At 40.7% G+C, this 21,909-nt stretch overlaps 1 protein-coding gene across 1 annotated transcript in view; it reads right to left on the reverse strand.

The window, feature by feature from the left end:
* Dock3 (dedicator of cytokinesis 3) overlaps nucleotides 1–21,909 on the reverse strand; it is a 367,607-nt gene that overhangs the window by 265,427 nt on the left and 80,271 nt on the right. The gene's annotated exons all lie outside the window — the stretch shown is intronic.

The raw sequence follows: 21,909 nt of genomic DNA on the forward strand, positions 1-21,909 counted from the left end.
GGGGGGGGGGAGGGGGAGGAGGAGGAGGAGGAGGAGGAGGAGAAGAAGAAGAAGAAGAAGAAGAAGAAGAAGAAGAAGAAGAAGAAGAAGAAGAAGAAGAAGAAGAAGAAGAAGAAGAAGAAGAAGAAGAACCTAATAAAATAAAAAAAATAAAGTTAAAAGCCTCTATTCAACAAAGGAAACAGTTACCAGTGAAGAAAGAGGCCACATAATGGAGAAAATCCTTACCAGATAGTCATCTCATGAGATTAGTACCAAGAATACATCAAGAACAAAAAAAAAAAACACACATACAAAAAACAAACCTCAATTTAATCAATAAAGAGGTAAGTAAATTGAGTAAACAGTTCTCAAAAGAAGAAAAACCAAGTACTAGGTGATGGTGGTATACACCTTTAATCCCAGCACTCTGGGGGCAAAAGCAAGCAGATTTCTGTGAGTTCAAGGCCATCCTGGTCTACAGAGCAAATCTCAAGACAGTGAAGGCTGTTTTATGGAGAAATCAAAAAAAAAAAAAAAAGAAAAAGAAAAGGAGCAGGAGAAAGAGAAAAAGAAGAGGAAGAGCCTGGAAAGATGACTCAACAGTCAAGAGCACTTGTTGCTCTTCTAGAGAACCTGAATTCAGTTCCTAAAACAACCATCTGTAACTCCAGTTCAAGGAGATTTGATACTTTCTTCTGACCTCCATGGACACCAGTCATGCACATAGTGCACATAAATACATGCAAGTATTCATATATACACATAAAAGTAATTTTTTTCATAAAAAAGAAAAATGGATGACCAATAAAAACATGAAAAAATGTTTAATATTCTTAGTTATTATTGTGGCTGGTTTTAATGTCAATTGGCCACAAATCAGAATCACCTGAGTAGGGAGTCTCACCTGAAGAATTGTCCTGATTATTTCAGGAAGACTCAACCCAATTGTGAGTTGCAACTTCTGGTAGGTGTCCACCTGACAATGGGTACTTTAGAGAAAGTTCATTCTCTTGCCTTTTGTTCTCTTGGCCTGCCACTGAGTTGATTTGCTCTGTTGCTGTTGCTACTGCTGCTTCCTTTGCTGACAGCAGAACCAGCATTTCCAAACTTTCATTATGTAACAGAGATTAGCAGCTTTCTAGGGAATTACCAGAGTCCTAGCACCAGATTAGACTACAGGCATCCCACCTTGTGGACTGAGTGACTACTAGTTGCCATCCCCCTTTTAAAGGGGGTTATTCTGGAACTACTCCAACTACTATGGCACACAGCCTCAAGGACCCAATTCCAGGGTATCAGCATCTGAGGTGTGACTTGGCTGCTGTTACTATTTTAAAACTTGTTTAATAGATTCCCCATGGGGAAATACAAATCAAACTTTGGAGCCTCCCTGACTAATAACTTGTGAGGCGGTACCACACACCTGGCACAGAAATTTTCATTTAATAATCCATGTCTTCTGAGGGAAAGGTAATGGGACATACACAGCACTAGGGACCAAGAGCTTTTCTTGCCTAATCTTAATAGAGAAGGCTGAGATGAATCACAAAGAAAGCAACATCAGCAGAGATGGTGGGAAAGCAGCTGTGGAGCTGCTAGCTGCTTTAATAGCCACTTAAGAGGTTGAACCACAAGAGATGCAGGCAACAGCAAAACCTGAATTTCAACACCTAGGTTTACTAACTACATTAGCAAAGGCTAAGGATTCCAACTTCCCAGATCTCTGTAAGAGATGTAACCATTGTAAGCTATGCCTGAACAAAGGTTGTAATACTTATTACCATATAGTTAACGGTCCTAGTACCTTAAACAAGAGCTATAAAATTAAGAGAGAGAACCTTCTTGTCTGCTGCTACCGCTCACCATTGACAAATACCAAGGTATATAAAAGCTGCCAGAGGCCATCAAAAGAACTCCTCACCTAAACACAATTTCTACTCAGAGAAAAAGAACCCCAACAAAATGATTCACAGAAAGCACAAAAAGGGTGCTTACAATACAGGCTTATGGAAATCTTAACAACAAACTACCCATTCCAACAGTGTTTTAACTGTAGTCGTGCAGGGCTTCTAAATTTTGAGTTCAGTGTGGGTTACATACTGAATCTGAGGCCTGCTTGAGCTAAACAGAAAGACCCTGTCTCAGGAAAGTACAACAATGCACCTCCCACCCCATACTTTACAGTAGTTAATAATGATAAACTGTTCCACACAATCTTGATTCGTCATTCCCCAGTTACACTCACTGTACTACTGCAGAGTACACTTCAGAAAGCATCTACAAATTCATCAATATGTATCTTTAGTAACAGTTTCTCTTAGAAGTTTTATACTGTGTACTATATAGTTAGTGTCCCCTAAGGTTCTTGTGATGAAGGTCCTCAGAGTGGCACTACTAGGAGGTAACCAGTTCTTTAGAAAGTAGACCCCCTGACCTGCAAAGATCCAAACTAGGCCCACTGAATGTGGGTGACAGTTGTGTGGCTTAGGCAATCTGTGGGGTCACTGGCAGTGGGATCAGGATTTATCCCTAGTGCTTGAACTGGCTTTTTGGAACCCATTCTTTTTGGGTGGATACCTTGTTCAGCCTAGATATATGGGGAGAGCCTCAGTCCTGCCTAAAGTGATGCACCCAGACTTTGTTGACTCCCTTTGGGAAGTCTTATCCTCTCTGAGGAGTGGATGGGAGGGTCTGGGGGATGAAGAAGGTGTGAGGAGGGGGAGGAGGGGAGAGAGTGGGAACTGGGATAGGTAGGTAAGATGAGAAAAAAATTGCATTTCAAAAATTAATTTAATAATAATTTTTAAAAAAGGAGTGAGCCTCTGGGAGGTCCCTGGGGGAAAGAACCCATGGGAGATTCTGGTATCCTGACTTCCCTGCTTTGTTTCCTGGCTCGTATTATGTACAAAGTGCTCAACCATATGTTCCCTGGTCATTGCCATTTTGCACAACCATTCCAAAGGCTCAGTGGAATAGGATGACTGATTGTGGACTTGAAGATCTAAAACTATGTGCCAAAATAAACCTCTTTATTAAGGTAAATTATCTTATGTACTTCCTTGTAGCAACAGAAAGTTAAAATACTGTGTGACAATAGCACACATACAGCACTGCTGAATCACAGCTTCCCTGTTAGCAATGAGAAAGTCTAAAGACCTTACCATTCTCTGTACTCATTGGTATATAAACTACAAATCTCACTTACTTTTCCTGTCATACCAACCATCATTCTCTTAACACCATACTCTAGTTGGCTTGTACTATTTGTAGTTTATTGAATATGGCTTATAAATTTCCTACCACACAAAATATTCTATAAGGCTCCTTTCCTAACTCATGTAATTCTAGGCATCTGTTGATAATTAAGTGTATAATGGATGCTTGTTTAAAAAAAATGACAAAATGGAAGTAAATATCAACTCTTATGGAACTGTTTGTTTTCCCTCTTAAGCATACATTTTATAAAAAGTCAAAACTGCAATTAGTTTTTAATCTTATTTATTTTGCTCTCTTACTCTTTAAAACTTTGGATATGTTCTTTAAATTATAATTTTTTTATTTAATATTTTGATAACCCTGATTCACAGGCCCCTTCCTTATACACAGTAGTTAAGAGAGCAACTGTCACCCAGGGCTGTGATAACATCCAGGCTTGAGCTGCAGCCAAGGGCCATGTCTGGGTCCACAGCCCCACCACAACCAGGGTCTCTGTTGATGTCCATGGCTCCTGTTGCCACCAAAGGCTATGTAGATGCCCTGTATATGGGCTGACACCTGAGGTCATGTTGGCGTCCAAGGGTCATGTTGCTGCTAGGACCATGCAGATCTTAGTAGCCTACATGGCCATCTAGGGCCATGGTGATATCTGGGCCCAAGCTACTACTGATAGTCATATCTGAGTCCATGGTACTGCTACGGCCAGGGTCTATGTTGATGTCCACTGCCATGTTACTATAGTGGCCCATGTAAACCATGCATGTTGAAGTCTAAGGTCTGTGCTGAGATGGCTCTATCCCTCACTGGCCCTGGGAAAGCTGGTCCTACCCCTCATAGGATTGAAGAACTGACCACCAGCCACCATACTTGGGAGAGCTGGGTCTAACCCTCGCATTAGGGGGTTGATCGCAGTGTCCCAGACTGACCACCTCAGCTACCAGCCAGGTACACAACCAGGGCTTTGACTTGGCATACCCCAACATCTACCCCATCTATGACATGCTGGAGCTTATTAAGGGACTGGTCCTGCAGATCTCTATGACTTGGGACAACTGCAGGATATCTGAGAGGAGTTTTGATGGTGGTCCAGTATTGATGGTGTACCAGAAGTCAGAGGCCTTGAACCTGACAAACAACTCATTACACAATGAACATTTGCAAGTAAAGCTGTTTGGACAAATTGTTCTGCTACATGACACACCACACTTCTCAATGCCACTAAGATGAATGAATAGGTAGGTGATGGAGACTCAGGAAAGACGGAAGAGCAAAGTGAGTTGGTTTTTTTGTTTGTTTGTTTGTTTTTTGTTTTGCTTGTTGTTTTCTTTTTCTGTGTTTTGTTTAGGGCTTTTGTTTTTGCTGTTTGTTTTTTAATTAATATTTTACCTGTATTTTTATTTTTTAATTTTTATTTCCTCTTATATTCTTCTTGGGAGGGATGCTACAATGGTGAAGGGTGGATATAGAGGGACTGGGAAGAAGGTGGGATTGGGGTGCATGATGTGAAATTTCCAAAGAATCAACAAAAAATTATGTTCTCAAGAAATAAAGAAATAAAAGGAGAGTAACTGTTGGCCAAGAAATCCTTCACTGCCAACTGGTGAAACTGTCCTCCTAGAAGCCTGGCCGTTTCAGACACAATCACTGTTGGCTATTCATACCGACTCTACCAGGTGGCAGAGTGGCTTTCCCTGCCCCTGTGGAGCTCCAACAACCAGGCCCTGCCCCCATACTTCTCTAATGGCTGTAATAGCCATTTCCAAAACCCATGGGCCCTACAGAAAAAAATCCCAACAATCTCTGAGTTTGCCCCAAAATCAGGCCACATAACCCCTCTATTTCCAGGTCATTCTGGAAAGCTCTACCCCCAAGAAATGCCATATAAACACTGTCTTCTGTTTAGTTCTCTTCTGCCTCCCACCTGAGCAGAGGCAACCACCCTGCTGGGTTCCCTGCCACCCATAAATATCTTGTGTGAGTGTGATAATGTTGTATGGTATGACTTTTGTAGAATTTTAACTACCAACTGCCAGGATACCTTTCCTATCTGAGTAGCTGTACTCACAGTCACTCTGAGGACACTGCAACAGATGCAGGGGGCAGTACACCCATAACACACCTCAAGAGTAACCCCTCCAACAGATGCAGGGGTCAGTACACCCATAACACGGATCAAGAATAATCCCTCCAACAGATTCAGGGGACAGTACACCCATAACACGGATCAAGAGTAACCACTGCAGAGACCTTGCTTAGAAAGCATTACTCCAGAAGACTTTACAGTCATTTTCATCATACTATACCAGAGGGAGCACTTCCCTTCGTGGTCCAGTTAAAGGATTCTGATTAGTGTAAATATAATGCTTCATTTGCATGAATGGTTACCTTCTCCCGACTATATAAACATACTACCTGGAAGACATCCTCTTGTATTGGCCGTGGTGTTACAAAATTAAGCACAGTAAAAAGCTTCTTTCTGATAGAAATTAGATTTTTATCATAAAATGAAGAAAGCTGAACTGGAGAGAGAGAGAGAGAGAGAGAGAGAGAGAGAGAGAGAGAGAGAGAGAGAGAGAGAGAAATGGGGTAGTAGCATTGGTGGTGGTAGCAACAACAATAGCCATAGTAGTGGTGACAGAAATAGAATTCTGGCAAGAAAGTGGCTAAAGAGATTCAAAGAAAGGTCAGTGGCAGAAATGGTGGTAAACAGGTATCCAAAAGGATAAAGCATAGTAGAAATATAGAAATGGTTGTGCAGAGCCAAAGAAGGGATTATGGGCAATGATTACTGGGATACTTCCAGGAACTGCCAGACTCTAGGATGTTGACACCCAATGCCCAAGAGATACAGACTAGCTGCTGTTAGGAGTCATAGGTCTATCACCGAAGACTTTGGGAACTATGACAGCAGCTGATACTGAGTGCTGCTACCACTACCTACTGCTAAAAGCTGAAGACTAGACAGATGGCTCAGTGGTACAGACATATGACACCAAGTCTAACAGATAATCTGAGTTCTTTCTAGGACCCATATGGTGGAAGGAGAGAACTGACTGCTACAGGTTGTCCTTTGACCTCCGCATGTGTGACACTGCATGCCTACACACATGCCTTTACACACACACACACACACACACACACACAAATATTTTTTTAAGATGAGGCTTATACTAGCTACCAATTAAGGATCTCTTGCAATCAAAGCCTAGAAAAGCTTGCAACCTTAGCAAAAGACACTGGCCTATAACCTAGCACCATAAGCGACTAGTTCTCAGAATATTGAGAATATTGAGAATTTAAGTCCATAAATCTTTGGCACCCAAAGATTCAGTTGTGTAACTCTAGAAGAGCTACTCATCACATATTAGTGCTGTGTGTGTGTGTAGATATGAATATGTCACAGCACATATAGATGTCAGATGACACAACAGATATCAGGGGTGTCACCTTCCACTGTTTGAGACAGGAACTTTCTTGTTCACTGTTGTATATGTCAATCTTCCAGAAACACTCTTCTTTCACCTCCCATCCCCAGGAGGACCATACTGAGATTACGGACAATGTGCACTACTGCATTTGCTTTTTACATGGCTTCAGGGACCTAAATTCAGATCATCAGGCTTGCACAATAAGCACTCTAGCACTTTACCAATGAGCTATATCCCTAGCAACCATTTAAAATCTCTGTATGACTAAAGAAACAGCCAACTGGCAGGCACTACTATCAGTCTTTTACTGCATCTAAGAGAATGTATACTTGAAGAAAAATCTATTAAAGAGCGAAAGCGTTTCGCTTTCGTTCAAACTTTATTCAATAATAGAGAATTCAAATGTTTAAATATTAAAAGTCCTTTGTCCAAAATATATACCTTGGAAAACACCATAGAATTTAAAGTGAAAAAATTCTTGATGAAATACATATGGAAAGATAAACAAAAAGCAAGTCTATATACATATATATGAATATACTTATTTATAACAATAATGATTAAAGAAAAAAGGTCATGAATTTGAGAGGAGGCAGCAAGGACATGGAAGGGGCTAGAAGGAAGGAAGGGAAGTGATGTAATTATGTTTTAATTAAAGATAACAATTTTTAATCTAGGTGTCATGGTATACTAGCACATACCTTTTAATTTCAGCACTCAGGAGACAGAGGCAAGAAGATCTCTGTGAATTCAAGGTCAGTCTGGTCTATAGAATGAGTTCCAGGACAGCCAGAGCTACACACAAGATACCCTGTCTCAAAAAAAAATAGTTTTAAAATTCTAAATGAGTCAGGCAGTGGTGGCGCATGCCTTTAATCCCATCACTCAGGAGTAAGAGGCAGGCAAATCTCTGAGTTCGAGACCAGCCTGGCCTACAAAGTGAGTTCCAGTACAGCTAAGACTACACAGAGTAAGATTGTCTAGAAAAACTGAAATAATAATAATAATATTAACAAGTCTAAATGAAAATAAGAAAAAACATATAGCTCAATAAAAACAATTTAAAATTTTAACTTTTTTAAAAAAATTTAACTCAAAAAGTTAAACAACTCAAAAACAAAAAAAAGAAAACTCAGAGTAGAAACTACTAAGACATTTACTCTTTAAGTAATTTCTTTATGCACACATTTAAGTCAGGAAGAGATTAATTTTTGAAGGTTATAATTATATTCAATGTACACTCCTGCATTCAAAATATTGATATTTATCTATTCGTTATTTATTTATAAAAAGTATATTATTAGGAGCTGGAAAATGACTCAGAGATTAAGAGCACTGGCTCTTCTAGAGGACCTGGGTTCAATTCGAAAAACCCATATGGCAATTTACAACCATCTGTTTCTCCAATCCCAGGGGATCTAACGCCCTTTTATGGCCTTCACTGGTACCAGGTATGCAAAAGCAAAGACAAAAATGCAATAAAACATACCTATAAAATATTTTTTAATTTTAAAGCAGTTACTGATACAATTCAACTCTAAAATCACTTATTCCTAGTGTTTATATGAAAGCACATGGATGGTCAAGAGTGGCTGATTCAGATGTACACAAGATCTTTATACCTTAAGTAAGTATTCATATCAACTTTCTGTAGCAGACTAAAGGTAATGAAATGAAAGATGCATAAACAATGTCTAAATGGAGAAGATTTTGTGGATGATACAATAATGCTGTAAGTCCTACATAAATTTCAGGAACATGTGAAATTTTCTACTCAAAATTTCAGCATATAAAACCAAAGTTGTCTTCTGTCCTACACACACACACACACACACACACACACACACACACACACACACATTAAAGGAAGTTTAGTACTAGCTTATTAATACTCTGATTAAATTTGTATTAATTAGCAGTTAAGAATCTTAGGCTGAAGTTGGATACTTGCCTAGCCTGCCTGAGGCCCTAAATTCAATCCCAAGTACCACAAGACAGGAGAAGTCTTGAATTTCATTTGATATGACAGAAATGAAATCTTTACATAATTCGGAGGAATTTTCAGATAATCCCTTTCAAAAGAAATAGATGTATAAATTTACATTTATCAAATAGTCACAGTCCTAGAAAACAATGAATGCACAACTCTCACATGCATCATTATATCAGAAGACAAGAAACTGTTTCTTGAATGTTTCTAATGTACATTTTAACCACTGAGCATATTACAGGCATGATTTCATGTTGCATTCAGATTGTATATGAACTTTGTTGAAAAGTGTTAATCTGTTTTGAAAAGGCATACCAATTCAAACTTAAGATGTGAATATCTATTGCTAGTAAATGCTGTAGCCACCTAACATCTAGAAGAAAGTGGAAATTACCAATACACAATCGAAGAAGTACATCTGCATAAAGAAAACAATAAAATCTGATTAGACGCAAAAAAAACTCCTAACACTGCTTAGTGTAATTCCTGCTCCACTAACTGTCAAACTATTTCAAAAACTGAACATAAAGTAGTTCTCTCACAAAATCCAAATAACTATACATAATGAAAAGAATTTAGAAACAGGTGTAAGATTCTGAGCACTTTTTTGTAATTCTAAAATAAATATAGTTACCTTTCTGGAGAAGTCAGTTAAAAAGCTAGAAGACGACTATGTAGAGAAACCTAATTACCAGAATTCAATGGTTCAAATGAGAACAGCTAATTCAGGAAGTTTCTATTTGTACATTACATAAAATCATGACCAAATGTCCATAAGCCAAAACATGAATAAGAACCACTAGAAAACAACGGAAGACTGTAACTTATATCATATGCTATTTATCTTGATATTTGTGATCTGGGCCACCTTTCTACCTTGATTCCTACTAGTATTTTAATATCAGAGTGAAGCAAGTAGCCATTTAATTAACTGCTTTGTGACTGAAGTTTCAAATTAATAATGCACAATGTATCATTTCAAAATATTTTTTTAAATTTTTATTGATTCTTTGTGGATTTCACATCATGCATCCTGATTCCATTCATCTCCCTGTCCCCTGTCTGCCGCCCTCTGCCCTTGCACCCCCTCCCCCAAAACAAAATTTAAAAGTAAAACAAAAAACAAATGAATAAACAAACAAAAACCTTGGCATGAAAGCTATAGTGTGGCACAGTGAGTCACACAGTACACCATTTAGTCCAAACATGTTAACTTGTAAAATGTTTATTCCAATAAGTCACTGATTGGTCTGGTTGGAGGCCTCTGGTTTCTACTATACCCTCGATAGTGGGCCCTCACTGGGACTCTTCTTGGACATGCTATTGCTGCCTATATCATGGAGATCCTGTAGTTTTGGATCTGCAGGTCTGGCCCCTTCACATGCTCTAGCAGTCCACAGATGAGGTGGGTGTTAGGATAGACCTCTTAGTCCTGGTTGTGAGCCTGGGTGGTAACTGGGTTGGTCAGCCTGGCAGATTTCCCTCATAGTCACCACCCAGGTGAGCTCTCCAGCACTGCCCTGGCTAGCACATCCAATGTAGCACACAGCAAAGATCAGGGCCATTTCTCTAGCTCTCACACCCACAGGTCCAGTTCACCCACACTCACACCACCAGGTCCAGCTCTATTGTTTTGCCCAGGTGAGGTGCAGGCCCAGCTCTTTCATTCTCAGGCCCCCAAGGTCAGCTCTCCTGCCTGTCACAGGTAGCAAGGGATTTCGGGGGGGAGGGGTGAGAGCATGGGAGCACATATTTCCTTACTCTTGCCATCCCATGGTGTATGAGGGAGGGAGCAGGGACAGCTCTCCTGCTCTCCCACATACAGGCGCAACTCAACTGAGTCCCCACAAACTATAGCTACAGGTAATCTTACAAACATCAAAATAATAATGACCTCACCCCATCAAATCACAGTATCATGACAGATAAAATGGTTATTCATTTAGTTCATGGAATTTTGAAGCATTTTAATATCAATGAACAAATAATTAAAATAATTATGCTTAGGGCTGGGGAGAAAGCTCAGGAGGTATAAAGTGCTTTACTTGCAAATACAGAGACCTAACTTTGAGCCTTCAAACACACATTAAAAACAGCCTGGGCCGGTAGTGGTGGTGCACACCGGTAGGATTTGCTGAAGGAGGCAGAGGCAGGAGGATCACGAGTTCGAGGCCAGCCTGGGCTACACATTTGGCCGGGCGATGGTGGCGCACGCCTTTAATCCCAGCACTCGGGAGGCAGAGGCAGGCGGATCTCTGTGAGTTCGAGACCAGCCTGGTCTACAAGAGCTGGTTCCAGGACAGGCTCTAAAGCCACAGAGAAACCCTGTCTCGAAAAACCAAAAAAAAGAAAGAAAGAAAGAAAAAAAAAAAACCCAGCCCGGTACAGTGGCACATTTGTAATCTCAGAGCTGAAGAGGCTGAACCAAGTGGGTTCTTGGGGTTCTCTTGGCAGTCATCCTCATAGCTAGTTGGAATTCCAGCCAGTTAAAGACTAGGGTAAAGGGCCACCCTGGCCCTGAAACCAGAGCTAGTGAAAGGAAACACCCTGGCTCTGAAACCTGAGACAGTGAAAAAAACACTTTAGCTCTGAACCCAGAACCTAAGAAACACACTCTTACTATGAAACCAGAGCCAAAGAAGTATACTTTGGCCCTGAAAAAAGAGCCAGTGAAAGAAATAGGTGCTGCCCCCAAAACTAGAGACAAAAAGCTAAAAAATGCCAGTGAAAGAAACAGTTTGGCCCTGAAACCAACTCTGCCACCAGCCAACTGAACATGAAACCAACCAATCCCTGAGCAGGAAACCAACCAATCTGACCCTGAACCCAGAGACAGTGAAAGAAACATAACCTGAATCTGAAACCCAAACCAGTGAAAGAAACACTTTAGCCAAAAACACACACCCTGACTTTGAAATCAGAGCCAAAGAAACACATTTTTGCCCTAAAACCAGAGCCAGTAAAATAAGTACATATTAGCCTTGAAAATAGAGCATAAAGGTTTAAAAGGGCCCGTGAAAGAAACATAGTTTGACCCTGAAACCACAGCCAACTCTACCCCTGACCAACTAGACCAACCAATCCCAAAGCAGGAAATCTAATCAATCCTTGAGCAGAAAAATCTCCTTCCTGGAAAGACTCTGCCCCTAAGAAGTCCTAAATAAGCCCCTCTGCCTGTTCAGATGTGGGCTTTCCTTCACCACTCTGACAGAGCAGCCACTCTCTCCTGGACTCCTTCCCAAATAAATCATGTTCTTAAAAGAGTTTAAGGTAAAGATCTTGGCCGGCATGGAGTGAAAAAAACCTTTTCTAAGACTTTCCTTTAAGGAGCCTGAGCAAAAAAATAAAAACAAAAAATAAAATAAAATAACCAGAAGAAACAGTTACATCTGCTGGGAAAATCCCTTAGGGGTGAGGCAGAAAAACTAACTTTTTGCTAGAGCTACATTTCTGCAGGGGTTTCCCCTTTAGTAGAGTGAAGCAGAAAAAGCAACATGTTGGGCCTGAGTGGAGCGAAGCTGAACAGAGTAGAAGAAAGGGATAGCTCTGCTAGGACATTCCCTTAGGGGACCAGAGCAGAGCACAACTGTACTAGATCTCTCTAGGAGAGGAGCAGGATTGCTACATCCTGTGGGGAGACTATCCCCCACCACACCCCAGCGTCAGGTAGCCCCAGACTTTCTGATGAGTCACGATAGCTTTCCCTTCAAAGCTGTCCCTTCCAAGCTCCAGAGCTGTCCCTTCCCAGCTCCAAGTATCGCCTGACTTCCCAACAAGTCAGGATCCCTTCCCTCTAGAACTGTAACACTGGCAAAGACACTATCTCAAAAAAATAAAATAAAAGGTAGACCTAAGAAACAAACCCAAGTTGTTCCTCTGTCATCCAAACAAATGCACACAGGAAAAAAAATGTGTATTTAACATTTTAAAGGTGTCATTATTCACAGGCTGCACAATCATCAAGTAGTAGTGCTGGCAGATGATAAACGGGCTGAGAAAGAAAGGTCTGATCTCCAAAATACATAAAGAACTCAAGAAACTAGACTTTAAAATGCTAATTAACCCAATTAAAAAATGGGGCACTGAACTGAACAGAGAATTCTCAACAGAAGAAGTTCAAATGGCCAAAAGACACTTAAGGTCATGTTCAACCTCCTTGGTGATCAGGGAAATGCAAATCAAAACAACTTTGAGATATCATCTTACACCTGTCAGAATGGCTAAAATCAAAAACACCAATGATAGCCTTTGCTGGAGAGGTTGTGGAGGAAGGGGTACCCTCATCCATTGCTGGTGGGAATGCAAACTTGTGCAACCACTTTGGAAAGCAGTGTGGCGGTTTCTCAGGAAATTCGGGATCAACCTACCCCTGGACCCAGCAATGCCACTCTTGGGAATATACCCAAGAGAGGCCCGATCATATGACAGGGGCATTTGTTCAACTATGTTCATAGCAGCATTATTTGTAATAGCCAGAACCTGGAAACAACCTAGATGTCCTTCAATGGAAGAATGGATGAAGAAAGTGTGGAATATATACACATTAGAATACTACTCAGCGGTAAAAAACAATGACTTCTCGAATTTTGCATGCAAATGGATGGAAATAGAACACACTATCCTGAGTGAGGTAACCCAGACCCAAAAAGATGAACATGGGATGTACTCACTCATAATTGGTTTCTAGAGATAAATAAAGGTCAGTGAGTCTATAATTTGATCTCCTAAAGAAGCTAAATAAGAAGGTGATCCCAAAGAAAAACATATAGCTATCCTCCTGATTATGGGAAGTAGACAAGATTGCCGGGCAAAAAATGGGATCTTGGGGGTGGGGGGGGAGGGAGGTAAGGGGAGATGGGGAGAGAAAAGTGAGAAGGGGAGGTTGGGGGGAACTTGGGAAACGGGATGTTTGGGATAAAGGAAGGTCGGATAGGGGAGCAGGGAAGCACACATCTTAATTAAGGGAGCCATCTTAGGGTTGGCAAGAGATTTGGTGCTCCCAGGTGCCCAGGGCGATGTCCCCAGTTAGTTCCTGGGGCAGCTGAGGACAGAGAACCTGAAATGACCCTATCCTATAGCCATACTGATGAATATCTTGCATATCACCATAGAACCTTCATCTGGAGATGGATGGAGATAGAGACAGAGACCCACACTGGAGCACCGGACTGAGCTCCCAATGTCCCAAGGAGGAGCAGAAGGAGGGAGAATATGAGCAAAGAAGTCAGGACCACAAGGGGTGCACCCGCCCACGGAGACAGTGGGGCTGATCTATTGGGAGCTCACCAAGGCCAGCTGGACTGTGACTGAAACAGCATGGGATAAAACTGGACTCTCTGAATATGGCGGACAATGAGGGCTGCTGAGAAGCCAAGGACAATGGCACTGGGTTTTGATCCTACTTCATGTTCTGGCTTTGTGGGAGCCTAGCCAGTTTGGATGTTCACCTTCCTAGACCAGGATGGAGGGGGGAGGACTTTGGACTTTCCACAGGGCAGGGAACCCTGACTGCTCTTTGGACTGGAGAGGGAGGGGGAGAGAAGTGGGGGGAGGGGGAGAGGAGTGGGGGGAGGAGGAGGGAAATGGGAGGCTGGGAGGAGGCAGAAATTTTTTTTCAATAAAAAATAAATAAATAAAAACAAAAAAAAGAAAATAAAATTTCATTATAATTTTTAAAAAAAGAAATCATAAAAGCATCACCCTTCACAATAGCCACAAATAGCATAAAATATCTCAGAGTAACTCTAACCAAACAAGTGGAAGACCTGTATGACAAGAACTTTAAATCTTTGAATTAAGAAATTGAAGACACCAGAAAATGGAAAGATCTCCCATGCTCTTGGGTAGGTAGAATTAACATAGTAAAAACTACAATCTTACCAAAAGCAATCTACAGATTCAATGCAATGCCCATCAAAATCCCAGAAAAATTCTTCATAGAGTTAGAAAGAACAATACTCAAGTTCATATGGAAAAGCAAAAAAACCCAAGATAGCCAAAACAATCCTTTTCAATAAAGGAACTTCTGGAGGCATCACAATCCCTGACTTCAAACTCTACTACAGAGCTACAGTACCGAAAACAGTCTGGTATTATCATAAAAAACAGACAGGAGGACCAATAGAACTGAATTGAAAACCCAGATATCAATCCACACACCTACAAACACCTGATTTTTGACAGAAAATTAGGAAACAACCTACCTCAAGACCCAGCAATACCACTTTTGAATATATACTCAAAGGATACTCGATCGTACCACAAGGACACATGCTCAACTATGTTCATAGCAGCATTTTCCATCACAGCCAGAACCTGGAAACAACCTAAATGCCCCTCAACCAAAAAATGAATAAGAAAAATGTGGTACATTTACACAATGGAGTACTACACAGCAGGCAAATGGAGCTAGAAAACATCATAATGAGTGAGGTAACCCAGACCAAGAAAGACAAATATCAAAAATATTCATAAATGGCTTTTAGATATAAAGCAAAGAAAAACCAGCCTACAATTCACAATCCCAGGGAACCTAGACAACAATGAGGACACTAAGAGAGACATACATAGATCTAATCTACATGGGAAGTAAAAAAAGATCTCATGAGTAAATTGGGAGCATAGGGATCATATGAGAGTACAGAAAAAGAGAGGAGAGGAAGGGAGGGAAGGAGAGAAAAATATACAGCTCAATAAAAACAATTCAAAGAAAACACAATAATAAACATAATCCAGAAAAAAAATTAGTAGTGCTGGAAGCAAGGCAAAGGGGTTGTAAAGTCTACAAATAATAAGCACAAATAAAAAGCATGTAATATCACTAATTATTGCTTTCCTTTTTTTTCTGAGAAAAGACAGAAATGGAGTCACTAGCCAGACAGAGGAGGAAGATGAAATGCCTACTGAGAAAAGGGATCAAGCCACATGGCTAAATATAGACAAGAATTATCAGTTACTTTAAGTTGTAAGAGCTAGTTAATAATAAGCCTGAGCTAATAGGTCAAACAGGGACTGAATAGCTGTAGAACCAAATGGGACAGAAACTCCCAGCTCCAGGTAATGTCTTGCATTCTTTTTCAGTCTTTCAACATGGGGGGAAACAGACAGGGTGGAAGTAATAAGGCTTCTTAAGGAGAAAAGTCATATGTGATGCTAAATATCTCACATCGCATAAGATGAGTTTCTTACTGCAAATAACTGGCCAGACCAAAATGTTATACAACAACAATGAAAAAGCCTAGCAGTGCTGAATTAAAATTTGAAGGTACTGTTTTTCCTCTAATAATTACCTTAAAATGTAGTAAAATAAATGAGTCTACTGGCAAACTAATGCCTATCAATAATTTTTTAAACTTCTTTATTGAATCTTTGGGGGGTTCACATCATACACCCCAGTTCTGTTCACCTAGTGGTCTCCCATGGCCCCCCACTCCCATTAGGCTTCCCATGAAAGAAAACAAAACAAGGTAAGCAAGCAGACAAAAGCAAATAAAATAAACCAAAACAGAACCACACCAGAAGCAGAAAAATCTCTGCTTCTCCTTCTCTCCTGCCTCTGCATGACTTCATATGTCCTGGTGGAATTGGGGGCTTCAGTGTGTCATATAGTATACCCCTTTGTCCCATCAGCTTGACTAGCAACTTTTTACTTCAAAGAGTAACTGGTCTGGTTCAATGCCTCTAGTTTTTGGTACATCATCCTCATTGGGTCCGCCCCAGAGCTCCTCTGGGATCTCCTGTGGCCATCCTGAGTATCATTCCACAGGATGAGTCACTTCGAGAGCTTCAGAAGGTCCCAGATGAAGTAGATGCTAGGGTGGGTCAACCCAAGGCCCAGTTCCAGGCCTAGGTGTTAGCCAGACTGGTCACATCAAGCCACTGGAGTCACCTGCCGTGTGTGCTGAAGAGTCAGCTCCCCTACATACATGCCCTCAGGGTAGGTTCATCCTTGCCTGTGCTGAGGGGTGGGAGCCCTCTCTCCTGGTAGTGGCCAGCAAGAAGCAAAGTCAGTTTTCCCAGAGCAGTGAAGGGCAGGGCCAGGTCAGCATAGCCCTTTGATTTTAAATAAATTTTAATGAAAATAATAATATAATATTATATAATATATGATACTTTTTCAATATAAGAAAAGCATAATGCTTCTAATATCAAGCTACCAAAAGGTAAGAAATGTGAACAAAGCCGGACAGTGGTGGCACATACCTTTAATCCCAGCACTTAGAAGGCAGAGGCAGGAGGATCTCTATGAGTTCGAGGCCAGCCTGGTCTAGAAGAGCTAGTTCCAGGACAGGCTCCAAAACTAAAGAGAAACCCTGCCTCAAAAAAAAAAAAAAAAAAAAAAAAAAAAAAAAAAAAAAAAAAAAAAAAAAAAAAAAAAAAAAAAAAAAAAAAAAAAAAAACAAAACAAAAACAAAAACAAAAAGAAATGTAAACAATATTAACTATGAAAGAGTAAGCAGGAATAGGGATATAGCTCAGGAGCTAGGCACTTATCTAGCACGTACAATAATACCCTGGCATTCAAATCCCACCCAGTACCATATCCCAATCCACATCTCTGTTAGAAGACTTCTAACTCATCAGAGGCCAGGTCAGCTCCCTGAAAACCAGGTAAGCCGACACCTCACCCTACACTTGCCCTGCCTGTACCTGCACAGCATGATACCAACCATTTCTCTTCTCCTCCTTACCATACCCTGGCCCACACTTCTGGTCAAAACCTCCTACCCTACCACAGGCCAGCTACCTGAACCCCAAAGGACCCCTGGCCAGATCAGAGACCATACACATTGCCAGAACTCCAGCACCCAACTTGTGTAGCAATCCCCCTGCTGGAACAGAGGCCATCCAGGTCATGAGAAGTCAAGACATAGTGCGGGCAGAAACCCTCTATTCAACAACTGGTCACTCCAACCAAAGGACCAGAGAGGAAATAGAAACCAAGTAACAAAACATCCATTCAACAAAGACAATCCCAAAAATCAGGACCTAGACCTATAATCGCTCCAAATTCAGATGCCTAAATGTCAATGTAAGAACATAATCAACAGCAGCCAGAGTCCAGCCATCCCACTACAGCAAGCCCTAAATATTCCAACACAGCTGAAGCACAAGAAAACAACCTTAAAACCAAAGTTAGAAGATGATAGAGGTCCTTGAAGAGGAAATGAATAAATCCCTTAGAGTTATGAAGGAAAAGACAATCAAAACATTGGAGGAAAATGGGAGCTCACCAACTCCAGCCAAGCTAGGAAGGAACAAGCGTAGGACCAAACTAGTTCCTCTGAATGCGGTTGACAATTGCATGGCTGGGGCAGACTAAGGGACCACTGGCAGTGGCACCAGGATTTATCCCTACTGCATGTACCGGCTTTCTGAGATCCTATTCTCTTTGGAGGTATACTTTGCTTGGCCTAGATATAGTAGGGAGGGCCTTGGACTTTCCACAAGACAATGTGCCTTACCCTCTCTGAGGATTGGATGGGAGTCGGGTAGGAGCCTTTGTGGAGGGAATGGGAGGAGAGAAGGGAGTGGGAACTTGGGTTGGTATTATTTTTAATCTAATAAATTAAAAATAAAAAAGAATGTCAAGAAAGTTTAAAAAAAGCAGTTGAAGGAAACATTAAAACTGTTCAATGCCTGAAAATGGAAATAAAAGCAATAAAGAAAACACAAACTAGCCGGGCAGTGGTGGTGCACACTTTTAATCCCAGCACTCAAGAGGCAGAGACAGGCAGATCTCTGTGAGTTCAAGGCCAGCCTGATCTGCAAGAGCTAGTTCCAGAATAGGTACCAAAGGAGAAATCTTGTCTCAAAAAACAAACAAAAAAGGAAAAGAAATCACAAACTGAAGGAATTCTAGATATGTATAATCTAGGTAAGAGAATAGGAACTACAGACCAAGCAGAATACAAGGGATGGAAGAGAGAATCTCAGGCATCAAATACACGATAGAAGAAACAGATACTTTGGTCAATAAAAATGTTAAATCTAAAAGATACCTAACACAAAACATCCAGGAAATCTGGGAAACCACAAAAAGATCAAACCTAAGAATGCTAGAAATAGAAGAAGGTTCCAGGTTCAAAAGATCAGAAAATAATTTTTAACAAAACCATAAAAGAAATTTTTCCTAACGTGAAGAAGGAGATGCCTATAAAGGTACAAGAAGCTTACTGAACACGAAATAGATTGCAGCAGAAAATAAAGTCCCATCACCATGTAATAATCAAAACACTAAACACACAGAACAAAAAAGAGGATATTAAAAGCTGCAAGGGGAAAAGAGAAAGTAACATATGAAGGTAGACCTATTAGAATTACACTTGACTTCTCAATGGAGACTCTAAAAGCCAGAAGGACCTGTACAGATGTGCTACAGACTCTAAGCAATCACAAATGACAGTTCAGACTACTATACCCAGCAAAACTTTCAATCACCAGAGATGGAGAAAACAAGACATACCATGATTAAGTTGAATTTGAACAATATTTATCCACAAATCTAGCCCTACAGAAGGTAACAGAAGGAAAACTACAACCCATGTGATGTGGGAAGTCCTTCTGAATATGTGTTGCTTTTATTGGTTAATAAATAAAGAAGCTCCTTGGACTTATTACAGGGTAGAACAGAGCTAGGCGGGGGAAACTAAACTGAATGCTGGGAGAAAGAAGGCAGAGTAAGAGAGAGGCCATGGAACTGCAGCAGGAGACAGACACCGGATGCCAGATGAAAATTTACTGGTAGGCCATAGCCACATGGCGATACACAGATTAATAAAAATGGGTTAATTTAAGATATAAGAGCTAACTAGTAATATGCCTAAGTGATGAGCCAAGCAGTGTTTTAACTAATACAGACTTCTGTGTGATTACTTTGGGAATCTGGGTGGTCAGGAAACAAATGAACAGCCTCTGACTACACCCAGGGAAGTAAACTGACACCCATGAAAACACATGCAATAAGTAATCTCATGCCAACATAACCCAAAGAAAAAACACACCACCAACACCAATACCACCTACAAAAAAAATACCAGAAAGTAATAATCATTGGTCATAGATATCTCTCAATATCAATGGATTCAGTTCCCCAATAAAAAGACAGAGATTAACAGAATGGATGCAAAAACAAGACCTATCCTTCTTCTACATACAAGAAACACATCTCAACATCAAAGACAGACATTACCTCAAACTAAAATGTTGGAAAAAGATTTTCCAAGCATATACCCCAAGAAGCAAGTTAGTGTAACTACTATAATATCTAACTAAATAGACTTCAAACAAAAATTAATGAAATGAGATAGGGAAGGACATTTCATACTCATCAAAGGAAAAATCCTTAATCATCAGGGAAATACAAATTAAAACAACTTTGAGACTCCATTTTATTTTATTTTTAATTTTCGAGACAGGGTTTCTCCGTAGCTTTTGGTTCCTGTCCTGGAACTAGCTCTTGTAGACCAGGCTGGCCTCGAACTCACAGAGATCTGCCTGCCTCTACCTCCCGAGTGCTGGGATTAAAGGCGTGCACCACCACCGCCCAGCGAGACTCCATTTTATACCTGTCAGAATGGCTAAGATAAAAAGAAAAAGTGATAGATAACTCATGCTAGAGAGGAAAATACTCCTCCATCACTGGTGGGAGTGTAAACTTGTATAGCCACTTTGGATAACAATATGGTAGTTTCTCAGAAAATTGGGAATCAATATACCTCAAAACCTAGCTATCACACTCCTGGGCATACACCCAAAAGACACTATATCCTGTCACAAGGACACTTGCTCAACTACGTTCACAGCCACTTTATTCATATTAGCCAGAAACTAGAAACAATCTAAAAGTCTCTTAACTGAAGAATGGACAAAGAAAATGTGGTACATTTTACATTTTACTCAGCTGTTAATATGACATAATGAAATTTGCAGGCAAATAAATAGAACTTGAAAAAAATCCTAAGTGAGGTAGCCCCAACCAAGAAAGACAAAAATGGTATGAACTCACTAATAAGTAGAAATTAACTATAAAGTAAAAGATAATCATGATAAAATCCACAGAGAAGGGAAGCAACAAGCAGGGCTTGAGGATGTGGGGGTGGGGTGGAGAGCAAGAATTTCCCTGAGAAGTGGAAATAAAATGGATTTCGAGGGTAGACTAGGGTAGGTGGGAATGGGAACAGGAGGATCAAGTTGAGGGTGGATAGAGAAGGAAGCGTACTGGAAGAGACAACTACAAAATGGGGGCATTTCAGGATGAGGTAGGAACCTAGTACAATGCAAATTCCCAGGAATCTACAAGGGTAATTCTAGCTAAGACTCCTAGTAACAGGGGATATGTAGCCTAAACCGGCCATCTCCTGTAACCAGGCAAGACTGCCAGTGAAGGGACTGGGACACCAACCCAGCCATATAACCTTTGACCTACAATTTGTCCTTCCTACAAGATGTGCTAGGCTAAAAATGGCACAAAAATTGTGGGAGTGGCCAACCAACGGCCAATACAGCCTGGAACCCATGCCACAAGAAGGAGCCCACCCTGACACTGCCTGAAGTGCCAGGACCCAAAGGATGGATAGCCCAGAGATCTAGGATAGAACAAAACATGACTGTCAAAAAAAAGTCAATGTAATGATGCCTAATGATAATCTGCTGTACTCATAGATTGGTGCCTAGCCTGTCATCAGAGAGGCTTCACCCAGGAACTGATAGAAATAGCTAATGCAGATACCCACAGCCAAACATTAGGCATTGCTCAGGCAATCCTTCGGAAGAGGAAGAAGGACTGTAGGAGTCAGAGGGTCAAGGACATCGCATGAAAACTCACAGAATCAACTAACCTGGACTCACAGGGGCTCATAGAGAATGAACTGGCAACCAGGGAGTCTGCATGGAACTGACATAGGCCCTCTGCATATATGTGACAGTTGTGTAGATTGGTCCTCTTGTGGAACTCATAACAATGGAAACAGGGCTTGTCTCTGACTTCTTTGTGGATTTTGGGGACCCTATTCCTCATACTGGATTTGCCTTGCCTAGCCTTTATACAAGGGGAGGTGCCTAGTCTTACTATAACTTGATATGCCATGTTTGGTTAATATCCCTGGAAGGATTAACCTTTTCTGAATAAAAACATAGGAAAAAAGGGGAGTGAAGAGGGGAAGTTGTATAGAGGGACTGGGAGGAAAGAAGGGAAGGGAAACTGTGGTCAGGATATAACAACAACAGTAACAATAATAATAAAAAACAAACATTAATAATGTTCCTAATTATAACTACTAATTAAAATATATC

The sequence above is a fragment of the Alexandromys fortis genome, unplaced genomic scaffold, assembly GCF_014885135.2.
Source record: "Alexandromys fortis isolate MF-2015 unplaced genomic scaffold, M_Fortis_MF-2015_v1.1 scaffold_36, whole genome shotgun sequence".
NCBI lineage: Eukaryota > Metazoa > Chordata > Mammalia > Rodentia > Cricetidae > Alexandromys > Alexandromys fortis.